This window comes from Triturus cristatus, chromosome 2_2 (assembly GCF_964204655.1).
Source record: "Triturus cristatus chromosome 2_2, aTriCri1.1, whole genome shotgun sequence".
In the NCBI taxonomy this organism is placed as follows: Eukaryota; Metazoa; Chordata; class Amphibia; order Caudata; family Salamandridae; genus Triturus; species Triturus cristatus.
This window is the reverse complement of record NC_140582.1, coordinates 561,825,554-561,840,444: the sequence shown is the minus strand read 5'-3', so window position 1 is coordinate 561,840,444 and position 14,891 is coordinate 561,825,554. Positions and strand designations below refer to the sequence as shown.

At 43.5% G+C, this 14,891-nt stretch overlaps 1 protein-coding gene across 1 annotated transcript in view; it reads right to left on the bottom strand.

Annotated features, from left to right (window-relative positions):
* GUCY1B1 (guanylate cyclase 1 soluble subunit beta 1) overlaps positions 1 to 14,891 on the bottom strand; it is a 377,660-nt gene that overhangs the window by 194,991 nt on the left and 167,778 nt on the right. The gene's annotated exons all lie outside the window — the stretch shown is intronic.

The window sequence follows — 14,891 nt, the reverse complement described above, 5'->3', positions numbered from 1 at the left end:
TCTGGCCATGTGTGCTTTATTAGGGCCAATCTTCCTGGACCATTGTTGTTTTGCTGCACTTATCTGGAGAATGGTCCTGAGCTTTCTGTTCGTGCATTTGTCTGCTGGCTACATACCAACCCAGCTGTGACCTGTCAATCAGTGACCTCAGGCCTAGGTAGCAGAGCCAGCCTGATCATGTATTTCTGAGATGGGGTTGACGAGCAAATTTGATAATAGTGATGCAATTTCGTTCTTGTGTATGAATGTATCATTATAAATGTTGACATTGAATATATCAATACTAACCAGTTCACAAGTGACTAGAAGTAGCTATACAAATCTTACAATGTGGAAGTAGATACCAATTGCAAGCTGATAGCCATGGCCTTCATAATAATGTGGGCACAAAGGGAACTTCATTCTTTAGGCCTCGTGTTGTTTCAGAACTTCATGCTGCATTTTCTTTCTTTAAGCTAGCCTACCCGGTTTAACCCCTTCGCCGCGGCGCAAATTCCGCCGCGGCGCTGGGGGGTTGCGGGGTGAGCGCGGCGCCGCCATGCTCGTGACGGAACCACGCCGTCATGAGTCACGGGCGAGCTGTGCTCATGACGGCGTGGTTCCGTCACGACTCGCACAGGCGGGGAATCAGCGACGCGTGGGCGGAGCGGCCGCAGCATGACGGAACCACGCCGTCATGAGCACACGCCGCCTGTGGCTCATGACGGCGTGGTTCCATCATGCGCACGCAAGGGGTTAATAATGATGCAGCAGCATACATGGGTATAACACTAGATAATGCCAGATGCCTGAGTCGCACTGTTTTCTCTTTCATGGAAAGATATTTCGTTAAACTTAGAACCAGGTGCTTGTGAAATGTGGTGTACAAATGCATTTTTGATCTGGGTTCTGCAAAACCTTGTGACATGGTTGCTTATTGCTGTAACCTATTGCAGTTTCATGAGAAACCAGTAAGATGAAGCACATTCCCAGTGAGTAGCATGCCATCAAGGGGAGAAGAAGAGGTTGTGGTCAAAATTGGACGGTCAGCAAATCTGCCTATCAATGACTCTATAAGACACATGATCCCCACTTACAGACTTACTGGAGGTGATACATTTTAAATTCCATTTGAATATGTTGCACTATTTTCCCATTCACAGTAAGATGTGGAAGGAACATGTTATAATAACATTTGTACCAATGTACACAATAGCCATCCCTGCTGTGTAATTCATGCTTTACAAGACGAAAAGCACTTACAACGGCTCCAAACCATGGATGAATCTTCTTCCCATAGCATGCTTTGGATGCAAAACTATGAACACTAGCTGCAGCCAAGGATCTTAGCAAAAGACTGAAAAAAGCAATATCATCCCACTAATGGCTTTATGGAAAGGTAGTATTTAATTTCAGTAATTTCTCGAAGTATATGATGCAGTGTACAATTACATTTTACCTTTCCCATGTTTTTCATTTTAAAGCCTTGCAGTTCTGTAAAAGTGAATTAGAATTTCCACAGAACAAAGTAAATGATCTTTGAATGCCATGGGCAGCACTTTCAGAATCACTGGAACCTGGAGCATATTACATAATCATGTGCAGTGTCCTGGTGAGCTATAGGAAGACCTTGCCCCTGTAGTGGATTTAAAAGAAATATGCTGTCCCCTGTGTAAGTGAGAACTTGCATTTGCACTGGTTATACAACAGCAATGAAGGACGGACTAGCAATTTAAAATTACAATTCCACTTTCACTGCATGGGGTCGATCCTGTTTTTATTGAGTGGGCATAGACCAACACATGGACCACTGCAAGTTGCGACTGCATCTACCTGTGGGTTAATGCTTGAGACATTCAGTCGGGGGTCCTCCCACCCACTGGGGCTCAATAACGGTGCACAACATCCCAACTCCTACAGCCCTACACAAGCATCGAGGCAAAGGAGACACCTTATTTGCTTGGAGCCACATCCTCACGAAAATGAAGATTGGTCCCCGTAACAATGCATGTGTTTGTGCATTGTCTGTACTACAGCAGAGGATGTAAGTGGATGGGACAGGTTGTCTAGTCCGGTGGACATAACAGTTAGATCACTACTTTAATTCAATTCTGAGCTCATCTCTAGCTGTCAGGGTCAATTATAAACCGAACAACAAATCAGTAAGTCAGTGGTAAGAGGCTGAAGATGAATAAGCTTCTCTTCTTGTAAACCAATTTACAAGAAGCAAGAAACCTATGATCTGTATAATACAGTTTATGCTTATATATATATATATGTATATACACACACACAGCACTCACATATACGGAAAAATGAAATATGTTTTTAAAATATCTTGCAGGCTATATTACAAAGAGTCAAGGTAAACATCATTCTTGTTTTGTCTGCTATAACTATATGTGTTAGACCAGGCATCATTTTGCGTGGTTTACCCAGTCTTTTTGCCACTGACCTCCTGTTTTTGACTGTGTGCAGAATTTCGGTTTTGCTAGTTTTAGAATTCTGGCCACTTTACCACTTCTGACCAGTGCTAAAGTGCAAGAGCTCCCTGTCTAAAATGCAATGGTATTTTGTTTCACCATGATTGGCATATTTGATTTACTAGTAAGTCCCTAGTACAGTGCACCAGGTGTGCCCAGTGCCTGTAAATCAAATTCTGCTAGTGGGCCTGCAGCACTGATTGTGCCACCCAAAAGACTGCAGTTCCTGTGTGTGCAGTTTTACATTTCGACCTGGCAAGTGAACCCACTTGACAGGCCCCTACATTCCATTTCATTGCATGTAAGGCACCCCTAATGTAGGCCCAAGGTAGCCCCATGGGCAGGGTGCAGTGTATTTAAAAGATGGGAAATGTACAGTTGTGTTTTACATGTCCTGGTAGTGAAAACTGCTAAATTCGTTTTTCACTACAGCAAGGCCTATCTGCCCTATAAGTTAGCTTTGGAGCTGCCTTGTTACATCTTATAAGTGTATCTGCCAATTGGAAGTTAATAGGAAATTGGAGTTTGGTGTCTCTGAACTCACAATTTAAACATACATCTTTTAGTGAAGTTGTTTTTTAATTTAAATTGCAAGTCTGAAAATGCCACTTTTAGAAAGAGAGCCTTTTCTCACTTTAACCATTCTGTGCCTCTGCCTGTCTCTGAATACAATTCTGGGTCAGGACGACAGTAAGGCTGTTTGTGCATTCACTCTAGATAGTCACACAAAGGGAGCTGAGGTGTGCCCTACATAACTTGATGGACCATTACCAGGCTGATAGACATTCGCGAGCTAGAGTGGTGGGAGGATTTGACACTGACACCGGAATAGGGTTGTGCCTGTCCTCACACAAAGCAGTCTCCACCCCTCTGTAGCGTGTCTAGAGCCAGGGCAAGGAAGGACATGGTCTGGTGCACTACAAAGACTTTCCTTTGAAGTTTGCCTACTTAAAAGGCTGAAATGGGTATAAATAGTGGACCTCTGACACCATATACTCAGAACACTTTTGTGTTGAGGACAATCTGCCGGGAAGAAGAGTTGGATTGCTGGCAGGAGAGACTGACACTTTGTTGTTTGCTTTGTTGTGCTGGCCTGCTGCTGCTTCTGTTCTGGGAGTGAAAGGACTGGACTTTGCTTTCCATGTCCTGATTCCAAGATTCTCCAAGGGCTTGATTTGAGCTTGCCTGCTGTTAAGAAGTCTCAGGGCCATCAAATACTTCTTATACCAGCACCTGAACTCTTCTGTTGAGAGTCCTGTCTTGCCAAGTGGTGCCAAATCCTGTTCTGGGCCCTTGGAAGAGAGTTCCTGTGAAACAAAGAAGACAATGCATGCATCAACTCCAAGTGGGGCAGCACCGCCAAAACTCGACGCATCGCCACTGCCTGCACCGGAGAGTAGTACCTGCTTGACGCAATGACTGCGGCTTACAATGCAGGCCACAGCTTTTCATCACAGTGCTTCTAAAGAACTGCCGCTGTGTGAGTCTTGAGCACTTCATCAGCCAAGCCCATGACGCATCACCCGATTCCGATGTAGCGCCTGCTTCAACGTTATAGAATCGACACAGCATGACAAGACTTTCAAAGCATCATCTCTGGGTGCTGGTTTCTTCATTGACACCGCACCACAGTATGGATCCGAGACCGAACGCCCAAAACGACGCATCACCTCCCCTGCATGATTAAGTTACCAAAGGATTACATCTCCTGCCTAGCAGTAAGGAACCAACGCATTACCTTCCCTGTAGCAGAAAGGAACCTATGCATCATTTGCTTTTTCTGCACCTCACTTCCCCTGCGCCTCGCATCGTCTTCGATTTTTGAAGCATCTCAATCAATCAGGTGTTTGTTAAGTGCGACTACTCACCCGTGAGGTCTCTAGGTGCTGGGGGAGGGGGATTTTGCAGATTCCAGTCCATCAAGGAGGGGGTCTGTCGAATAGCCAGGTTTTGAGGTTTCTTGAGAAGATGGGGAGAAATGTTGTCTGTCTGAGGTGGAGAGGGAGGGCGTTCCTGGCTCTGGCCATGAGGAAGGAGAAGGAACGGCCGCATGATCTGGTCTTTCTGATCGGGGGACCACAGCGTAGGAGAGCTGGGCTGATCGTAGGGTCCTTTGGGGTGCGTGGAATTTGAGTCGGCTGTTCAGGTATGCTGGTCCGGTGTCGTGGAGAGCCTTGTGAGCGTGGGTGAGCATCTTGAAGGTGACTCTAGCTTCGATGGGGAGCCAGTGGAGTGTGCGCAGGTGCTGGGAGAAGCTACGTGTTCGTTTTCTAAGAGCTGGAGCTTAATAAAAGCCGGGCGACATTGTCTCTGCCCCCAATTTTTTAAAATTGGAACTATCCAGATCTTTCTTATCTCCAAATAAAATTTACAGAATACAACTAGGTGAAGAGAGGATTGAGTTGACTGCTTATCACATGGGCATGGTTGCAACTCACTTGCCCAGTCATTCATATTAGGAAATGATACAAGTCTGTGACTGGTCCCCAGTCTGAATCTTATTAATAAAAACCACCAGGTACAAATATTAGATATGGCTGCCAGCTAAAAGTGGTAAGAACCATCTGCTGTTGCTGGACGCTTGGCTTAATAATTTCCCCAGATAGTCTTGGGCTGTCCAGGTGAAGAAGAGCGTCTTTTCTTAGAGATCAAAGTAATCGTATTTGGGTTGGTAAAATATTCCGGGTGGCCTAAGTCTTTTATAAATTCATGAACGAACTTCACCCAGCGGATTTTTGCGCACTATCCAGCCTCAGGCTATCCTGTAATAATTCCCTATTTAGTTGAGTCTCGTCCCATGACCAGATCCTGTGCCAGAGAAGAATTGGCTCTACTTTTATAAGGTCTAATATATATGAGAGGCCCAACTCTGCATGACAGACATAGGTGGAGGTACTAGAAGATGCTGACAAGATATATTTTAAAAAAGTATTCTCCACCAGCTGAATTGAATGTGTGTCATCGAAACCCCAGATCCCAGCTCCATAGGTAACAGTTGTGACACATTTCGCTTTGTATATTTTCAGAAGTTCCATCGGTGGTTTCCTTCCCAGTTTTTTAGCAAAGCTGGCAAGAGCAGACATTGCTCTAATTAGTGCCAGCTTTTTGGCTACCACTGCTTGAGCCCAGGTGTCATTGTGGCTGAACAAAATACCTAAATATGAAAACTAGTCGGGGCTATTGGGTGTCCCTCTACGTATATGTCCCTACATCTCTGATTCCCCCGGCCACATCTCATTATGAAGGTCTTAGAGATGTTAATTCTAAGATCTAAGTCCTTCATAAAGTAAAAAAAGTTATTTAGAGTCTTTTGAAGGCCAATCTGGGTATGAGACATTATCACGGCATCGTTCGCATATAAAAGAGCTGGTATTGGGCGATTACCTATTTGAGGGAAATCTTGAGTGTCCTTGAGGAGTGCCTGCCCTATCCCATTAATATAAAGATTAAAAAGGAAGGGGGCTAGAACACAACCTTGCCTAACTCCCCTCCTGATAGGGAAAGAGGCAGTGCACTCACCACCCAGACCATAACGCACACGTGACTTTGCTCCGTTATAGAGACGTCTAATAAAATGGATAATATTTATATCAACCCCCATTGATTCTAAAATCTCCCAAAGCTTTGCATGTCTCACGCAGTCGAAGGCAGCCGTGAGGTCAACAAAAGCTAAAAACAACTTACCCTTTTTAGCCCTGATGTGCTTCCCCATAAAAATAGCTAGATAAAATTTGGTTATCCTCTGCCCAAAGCTGTAGGCGTTCCAAAATAATTCGGCCCACAACTTTGACCATCGAGTCCAATAAAGAAATAGACCTGTAACAGGTGGGATCTTGGCGGTCCCCCTTCTTGAATAATAGGAATGATAATGGATTCCACACAAGTTGTTGGAAAAGCAGCCCGACAGCCCGCATTAATTATTCGGGTTATTATGGGCACCCACAGAGTGATGATGGGTCCCGAGGCTTTTCCACCTGCACTTGAGGAGAGTGCCCTGTTTACTTCATCAAAGTTAAAGTGCAAATTCAGCGTATGATTAATGATTTGAGGGGTTTCACTATCAAGGCCATTGGGCGACCATTTCCCATTGTATATCCTGGAAAAATGTTCAATCCACTGACCCTCTGGATTGGCTACTTCAATAGTTGGATCCTCGCCCGAAGACAAGAAAGGTTTTTTAACCGCTTTCCAAAAAGCTACACTGTCTTTTGTTTGAGAGGCTGTGATAAGCAGCTCCCAAGCTTCTTTTCTTAAGGCATTCTTTCTTTCAGTCAAAGCCAGTTTATAGTTCTTTCTAGCCTGCCTGATTTTAGTGATGTTCCTTGGAGTGCAATACAACTCATGTTTCAAGGAGGAGTATGCTCAAGAGCAATTTGAATCAAACCACCTCTGGGGAACGGGCTTTTTTCCACCTTGTTTGAACAGTGCATCACGTACCGCACCTGCTATATCTTGAAATGAGGATAAAACGCTTTCGGGAGATGCCAGCTCATTCAGGCAGGTGTCAAAGGCCAGTCTACACCTGGTAATTAGTTGTTTATTTACTGCGTCGGGACCCATCATGTTCCAACAAAGGGTGTACCCATTAACTTTATCAAGTTTTAGGCTAACTAAAGCCTCGTCTACCGCCTGATCTTCCCTTCCCTGTCTTCTAGCGGGGAATATTACCGATATGCATAGTGGAAAATGATCACTCAGTGAATTAGTGTCAATCGAGAAAGTGAGCAATCTAGATGCATGCAGATTTGATACAAATATGTAGTCTATTGTGGAACAGAGGCCCCTGCCATTAAAGGTCTGTGGCATAGAAATAGGTCTGGTGCATAATTCATTAGCAAAGCCTAGATTTAATTTAAACACAAGTTCGTTAAAGAGTTCCCCTGTGTTTGAGTGGCAAAGTGGGTATTACTTGTGCCTTCTTCCACATTAAAACCACATGTCATGTCATCCTCGTGAAGGCACAGGGCACAATTAAAATCCCCACACATAATCAGCATTTTATCAGTACCACTTCTTTTACTCGTAGTTCTTAATTCATATACAGTGATTTAAGCACGTTAGAGACACTATCAGGTGGAATGTTATTATAAAAATTACCCAATATCGTGCAAAGAGAGGCAGTTGTATACAACAATACTAACAGTTGATAATAGGGGTACTCAAGATACGACTCAATTTTAACAAAATTTAACTTGTTGGATAGGTATATACAGAGCCCACCTTTGGCTCTGCCATATGCACCCCCTATAGCATCAGTGTTCAATGTTCTAAAGCCGTTTATATGCATTGAGTTCTTCAGCCACGTTTCCTGGAAACAAATAATTTCATGTCTTAATGTATAATCTGACCATTGGGGATTACCAATCTTGGAACGTAGACCTCATATATTCCAGGATACAAGGCTACACCCAGTACTCACATTAGTAATAAAGGAACTGGTTACCACCAAATTACGAGAATTATCATCTTCATGACATACATGTTGTTGTACTATGGACCGTGAGATGGATAGTTGAAGTGCCAGGGTCTGAACCCTCGCGGCAGAACAGATAACCTGGGCCTTACCCCCTGAAATCTAAAGAGATAGAGAGTCCAAGGAAGGGGCCTGGTCTCGGGGTAGACACCCTTTATCCTGTACTTCTTTCATTATACATACCATGGAGGGGATAGATTTTTCCTGCTCAACTACCGTTTGGGTTCTATACATGCCTTAACACCCTATTTCCCAGATACCCTATTTGCCTGTCTGTTGGCTAGTGGAATTTCTCTCATAGGCCAGTCAGTCAGTATCTTCCAGTGAGTTAAAAATGTCAAAATGATTACTAATCGGGACTGCATATCTTGACTGATTGCCATGAGGAAGCACCTTCTCCTTGGGAATATGCCATGAATATGCACGTGGGGGATAAAAGAACCCCATGGGTAGTATCTCATCTGGTCTGACAGGCCCTTTACCCGCCCTATCTAATATTAACTGTACCAGCTTCGGGGACCTAAACGATAACACAACACAATCCCCTACGAGTTGTTTTCTGGACTGACCAACCCAGCCTATTCTACGCGCCATCTTAAATCCCGAATATAGGAGGTTGATATTAATCCCAGTCCTTGTGCTGAGGAAGTGGAGGGATTTTTTCCTCAGAGATGACCAGTGTTCATTGTAGCTAGATGACACAGTAGGGATATTTGCCAGCACCACAGTATACGGTGTTACTTTTGGGTGTAGATGTAAATTTGTGACTGGCTTCTGGGAGACCATATGCACAGGAGAATGTCTCCTCATGGGGGTTAAGAGCTGGCCTCCCACGGATTGAATATGATTTTTACTGCCTAATATATCCCTTGTTGGACCCTGTGTGGATACGGCATGTCCCTTTCTAGCACCGCCCATAGCCGAAGGTGGCTCTACACTTCCTTGCTCCACAATTCTCAAACCTGATACGGAAAAATTGGGCCTAAGGGGAGGGCCAAAATTAGAGTTAGACTGACCCTGGATCACTCCATAACTCCCTATTGGTTACTTGTTAGTGTATCTTCACCCCTCTTCCCAGAATTATCCAGTACTATTTGGGAGGGAGCCGGTATATTTTTTTCGAGACTAGCTAGCCTGGCTTCAATTTGAGTGAGGTTTTGCACTACGGGATCTAGTATGGCAGAAAGCATTGATTCTAATTTACATAAGAGAACCTCGTTTGTCGGGATAAGTGTTGATTCCACCATGGGCCCCTCTTTCAATACCAGTATATTTCCTTGAGTCTGCTTGCTGTTAAGTAAACATAGTTTGCGACCTGTATGTTTCGGTATGGACTGGGTTTGTTTGTGACTACCCTGCCCTTTCCTTTTCTTGGGTGGTGGTGCAGTGGTATGGCCATACGCTGTCTAAGCCTTCCGACTCCTAGTTGAGACAGGTGACCTATGCGGTGTCTCACTGGGCTCCAGTGCTGTCAGGACTGCTGATCCCTGGACCCGGTGTACCCAGTCTGTTTGAGGGAGAGAGATTTTCCTCACCATTGGATGATTGTAAAGTAATAGGGATAGCATTTTGTGTGAGTGATTATTGTGGTTCCAGAGATAATCTCTTTTCTGCCCTCAAAAGGAAAGCATCCAGGGCCCCCGCAACCCCCTGCCCAGTTGTCACCTTAGACTTGCTCATCCTGGTATCCCGCAATACAGGGGCCCCAAGTGGGTTAGTACAATAGTAATTGCAGTACCTTGTCAATAAGAGCCAACAGTAAGTCTCCAGTCACAACGATCAATGATGTAGCCCTGCCCGGCCTCTTTCGGTCTCTGACAGGCACAGACGGGCCTGCCCTTGGCCCAGGCGCAGCCCGGGCAAGCCCACGCGTGTCCCACGCTGCGGGAGACCTGTTCTCTTTTAAGTGGCTCCTTGGCGTGAGCAGCGTGCGCGCCGCTTGGGGTGCTGGGAGTTATAGTCTCTGGTCTCTGCCCTCCTCTCTCGAGACTAGAGAAACCAGCACTTATCCCCCAATGACTCCGGTGGTGGCGGGAAAACCAAAAGGCAACAACCTCTATCGCAGTGAGCACAGTTAGCACGATTAGATGAGCGTCCCGAGCTGCGGTAGCCCTGTTTCTCTTTTAAGCGCCTCCCGGCACTGGCTGCTGGCGTGAGCGGCGTGCGTGCCGCTTGGGGTGCTGGTAGTAGTAGTCTCTGGTCTCTGCCCTCCTCTCTTGAGACCAGAGAAACCAGCGCTTATCCCCCAATGACTGCGGTGGCGGCGGGAAAACCAACAGGCAACAACCTCTATCGCAGTGAGCACAGTTAGCACGATTAGATGAGCCCCTTGTTTCCTCATTTCTGCCTGTCATTTTTTCTGAGCACCCTACATTGTCTGACCACCAACAATTAACTTGGGAATTAACTTGTGGTGTCACCTTCCTTTCATATAATAATCGTACTGCATTTTGCCAATTTGCTAAAGTGCAATAACTTATCATCACTCAACCGTGCCACATTTGTAAAAGGTTTGACCACATGCAGTGGTTTGCTAAACTTGCTTATACCTTTTTTTAGTTCTGACACAATTTTTTACATGAATCTAATCTCCCACTTCCAAGTCAAAACTCAACACAAAATGTTTACTATTGTAGTGTTCCTTGTAAACACTTTGTGCATCCTCAATGTTTTTCTTCACCACATCATATGACTGCTCCTTTTTCCTGTTCCCTGATAACCAGGCAGTATTTCCCTTGCTAAACGGTTCTCTTCCTCTAAGCACCTCGCAAGGACTCTCCCCAGTAAGCGCAGGGGTGATTTTATATGCCCAAAATACCTTACAGAGCTCCACTTCCAAAATCATATCAGCACTTATAGCAATCTTTACACTACCTATAATGACTCAGTTGAAGTGTTCTACATTGTTCCATTGCTGGCAGAATAATATAATAAAGTGTTCCTGGTTCTCACCCCATTCCTGCTCAAATAATCGTTCAGGTAGTTCGACACAAATTGAGGACCATTGTCAATCAACAACACCGTGGGAATTCCCTCTCTAAGCAAAACCGTCTCCAGGAATGCAACCATAGCTTTGGAAAACAAGTCAATTTGCACTACCACATATTTAGATGTATATGAGAGATCCAAAATTGGTCCCAAAATGTCTATAGCTAGAAACACCCATGGACCTCAATCAGGCATAAAGGTGGCCCCTAAGTCATTCACCTTTTGTCAGAATTGGCACATTGTATACAATTGCAAACAAATCTCTCGACTTCAATATACAGTGTAGGGCACCAATAAGAACTTTTGAACCTCAATTTAGATTTGATGATTTCGAAGTGAATTAATGCTTAAAAGTTAGAATTTTAGTCCAAGATGCGCTAGGTTGAACTATTCTATCTCCTCTCAACAGGAACCCATGTTCATTTTCGGAAAGTTCACATCTCACTTACCAAAATGTTTTACAAACTTCATCAAGCACAAATGTTCTTGGCAACCCAACAAGGAATATATCCTTAACTTTATTCAAGACCTGGCCATTATCATACTCTTTATTCCACTCTTCTTCTAAAATAGTATTACATTTTGTGTCGTCCACTGAGGTCACACAATACTCATCCTACTCATTCTGCACATGCCCATTCATGGCCACAGGAGACCTACTAAGGAAGTCTACAATCTTATTCTGTGCTCCTGGATCACACTCAACAATATAGTTATAATCCTGTAGTCTCAAATACATTCTGGCAATAGAGGGTGTAGCCTTAAATGTACCAGATGCAGTGAGTACCTTAGTATATGGTGCATGATATGTGCGAAGTGTAAACTCAGAATCCCATACATAATGCATGATTTTCTTCATTTCCCAAACACACACAAGCATTTCATGTTCAATCACTGAAAACTTCCCTTCAGAGGGCAAAAGAGAGCATAAAGCAAAGGACAAAACACATTCACTCTCTATGAAAGCATAACTACCAATCTCTTCCCACTGGTATCGGTTATGATCACAGAGCGAACTGAAGGATCAAATCCCTGCAAGGGAATAGAATTGTAAATATCATTCTTAATAAAGTTGAACATCTTTTGTAGTCCCTTATCCCGACAGAACTTACACCACTGCTTAAGTAACTACTTTAGTCGATGTGTCTTACTGGCAAAATATTTCACAAACTTAGAATAGAATTCTGATAAACCTATCGATGATCTCACTTCATCCTTACATATGGATGGTGGGGCTTCCCTCATAGATTTCTGAATTTCTTTTTTGGGCTATATCCTTAATTCACTGACCTCTTCACCAAGGAACGTGAGAGATTTTACTGCAAATTTGGATTTCATTAACTCTGCAATAAGACCTTTTTCCCTTAGAATCTTTAAGACCTTCCTCAATCTCCTATCGTCATCCTCCTTGTCCTTCCTCATAATTGAATCCTGAAAGAAAGTACTCCTGTCACACCCTTAATAATTGATACATTAGCCTCTGGAACACCAAGCTGTAGAGACTAACCTAAATGGCGTCCTCACAAGCCTTGTAGGTGAAACTTATCAATGACGAGATATACCTATTGAGATCCCTCAAATCAAGACAATCTAACCTGGTCAGATGCCTTCCGCGCTATAACCAAGGGAGACAACCATTTGGCACTTTCCACAGATTCTATGATTCCCTTTTCTAACAATGTGTTTAATTCAGACTGAAATTCTTCTCTAAAACTAATATGTATATTGCTGGCACACAGGTTTGGCTCCTTTCTTCTACAAAATCTTATGGGAAAACCCCTTAAGTTTTCCAACTTCACCTGAGAACAAAGTGGAGAACTACTCTTCCATCTTTGCCCCATCCTAGCTTCTTCATAGTCTACTAATACGACAGATCCTCACTATTTGTATTTAATGTTATACCCAATTCTTTCTGACCCTTCTACCCGAACAGAGAAGGTCCATTCTCACCAACATACAACTTACAGTTGCCTTGCCTACACTTGAATACAAATAATAGATCTCTGTACCCTAGCATATGAATTTGTTTCCCAGCGTAACTCACAGGATGTCCATATGGTGACAGTAGCTTTTTACCTAATTTACCTCAGAAATCGTTCTCCCAGACTGACTTGTTCACAATTGTGTATACCAGAATCCACCAAATTCGTATCTCTACTCTCTCTATGATCATCTGACAAATCAGTTTGTTTTTTACTTTAGAAATGCTCAAAACTGTCTCTTCACTACTCAAAACACAATCTGAGGTATACCCATCTTTAGCACCCGAAGATTCAGAATCTGTTCTTTCATCAATGCATTTGACAAACACATTTTTTTCCTACATGGTTTGGAAAACTGCCGAAGAATATGACAAAATGAAATTTTTGTTTGGTGGCTGGGCAACTTCTGTCTGTAGCAAGATGATCAACACGTCTGCATCCAAAACATTTGAATTTCTTGTATTCTGCTCAGTTTCGGAAAGAAAAACCTTTTGACTACTTTTAGATGCAAATTTGGATGCAGGTTTGGAGGTCACTTTACATACCACCAAACTGCAATCTAGTAGCAACTTTGGCACATCATTTAGATAACTCTGCCTTCTTTGTGATGGTCACAATCTCCTTCAAGGTAGAGTCACCTATAACCCACAGCGTCTCTCTGAGATTGAAATTATTAGTGTGTATGATTACTTAATCACGGATAAGTTCTTCATGTAAAGTACCAATTTTTCTAGCAATTGCCAACTTCTTTAAAGCTGTGACATAGTCAGTGAGCAACTCAGCAATACCTTACTCACGTTGGAAAAAGCTAAACCTGTCTATTGCCGAACATACTGCAGACTGGATGTAATTGTTGAGATCCTCTTAAGAATGAATAAAAACATCGGTATCTTTCTCTGACCTAACATTTTATCTAGCTGCCCATACACTCTTAACCCCTCAGGACCAAAAGTGTGTAGCAAAATCTTTTTCCTCCTAAATGGTGAACATTTTTCTAAGGTGTCTTCCTCAATAGATGAGATGTAATTCGAAAAGTATTCATTTCAGTCAAACCATTACATGGGAGGTTCCCCGGACACTGAAAGAAAGACCTGCAGGATTATGATGCTGAAAGTTTGAGCAGCAGCACACATATCGGATATAGCACAAGTAGTCTGAATTAATAAAATTCCATATATCTTGCTGGAGCAACACAATAATATACTAAGAAGTGTTTATTATTCCAAACAAATGTCACCTTAAATTCCCATTATCTGACATGTATCAATAATCAGTCCAATAGGAGTGAAGTAGGCATGAAGATGAAGACTAGGTCAGCAGCAGCTGATGCAATCATGAACATTCTCTGATCAGATTAAGAAGGCCTCCATTTAGAGCTGCATAGCGTGACCTTGTGGTGTCATGTAGGAGACATAAGGTATATCACAGATAAACTAGCCAGAATGTGCATGAGCAGGCTCACGATCTCCACACCACCTCACAGTGCTCTGCACAAAAATGTCCTGCGAGCCTGAAGTAACCCCACAGTACGCAAAGAGGCCGACAGTATTCAGCACCAGCAATGTCTGGCACCGATGACACACTGTGTACAAGACCAGGAAGGGTGTTGCCGCATGGTAAGATGCACAGTCTCACAGAATGGATGGCTGACGGCTGCCAGCTGCCACTGCAGTGGTCAATCCAGGAGAGACAGAAGCTATGTAGGTAAGCCGCTCTTCACCAATACAAAGAAGACGACAATAAAATAGGAATAGAAGCCTTTATTCTAGACTCAACCATTTCTGAATCTGTCTTCCCAAGAATGACCACCAACCATTCCAGCCCTCAAGGTTCCACATTCGAGTATCCTGTGCAAGGTACTGAGTGAGAACAACAAAGCCACACCACATCACTGCAACATGAATGCAAAGACCAAATCACAGATGGCAGATATTGGAAATGCCAAATTCTAGGAAATAGCAAAAGAGAAGCTCAAACATACATTAA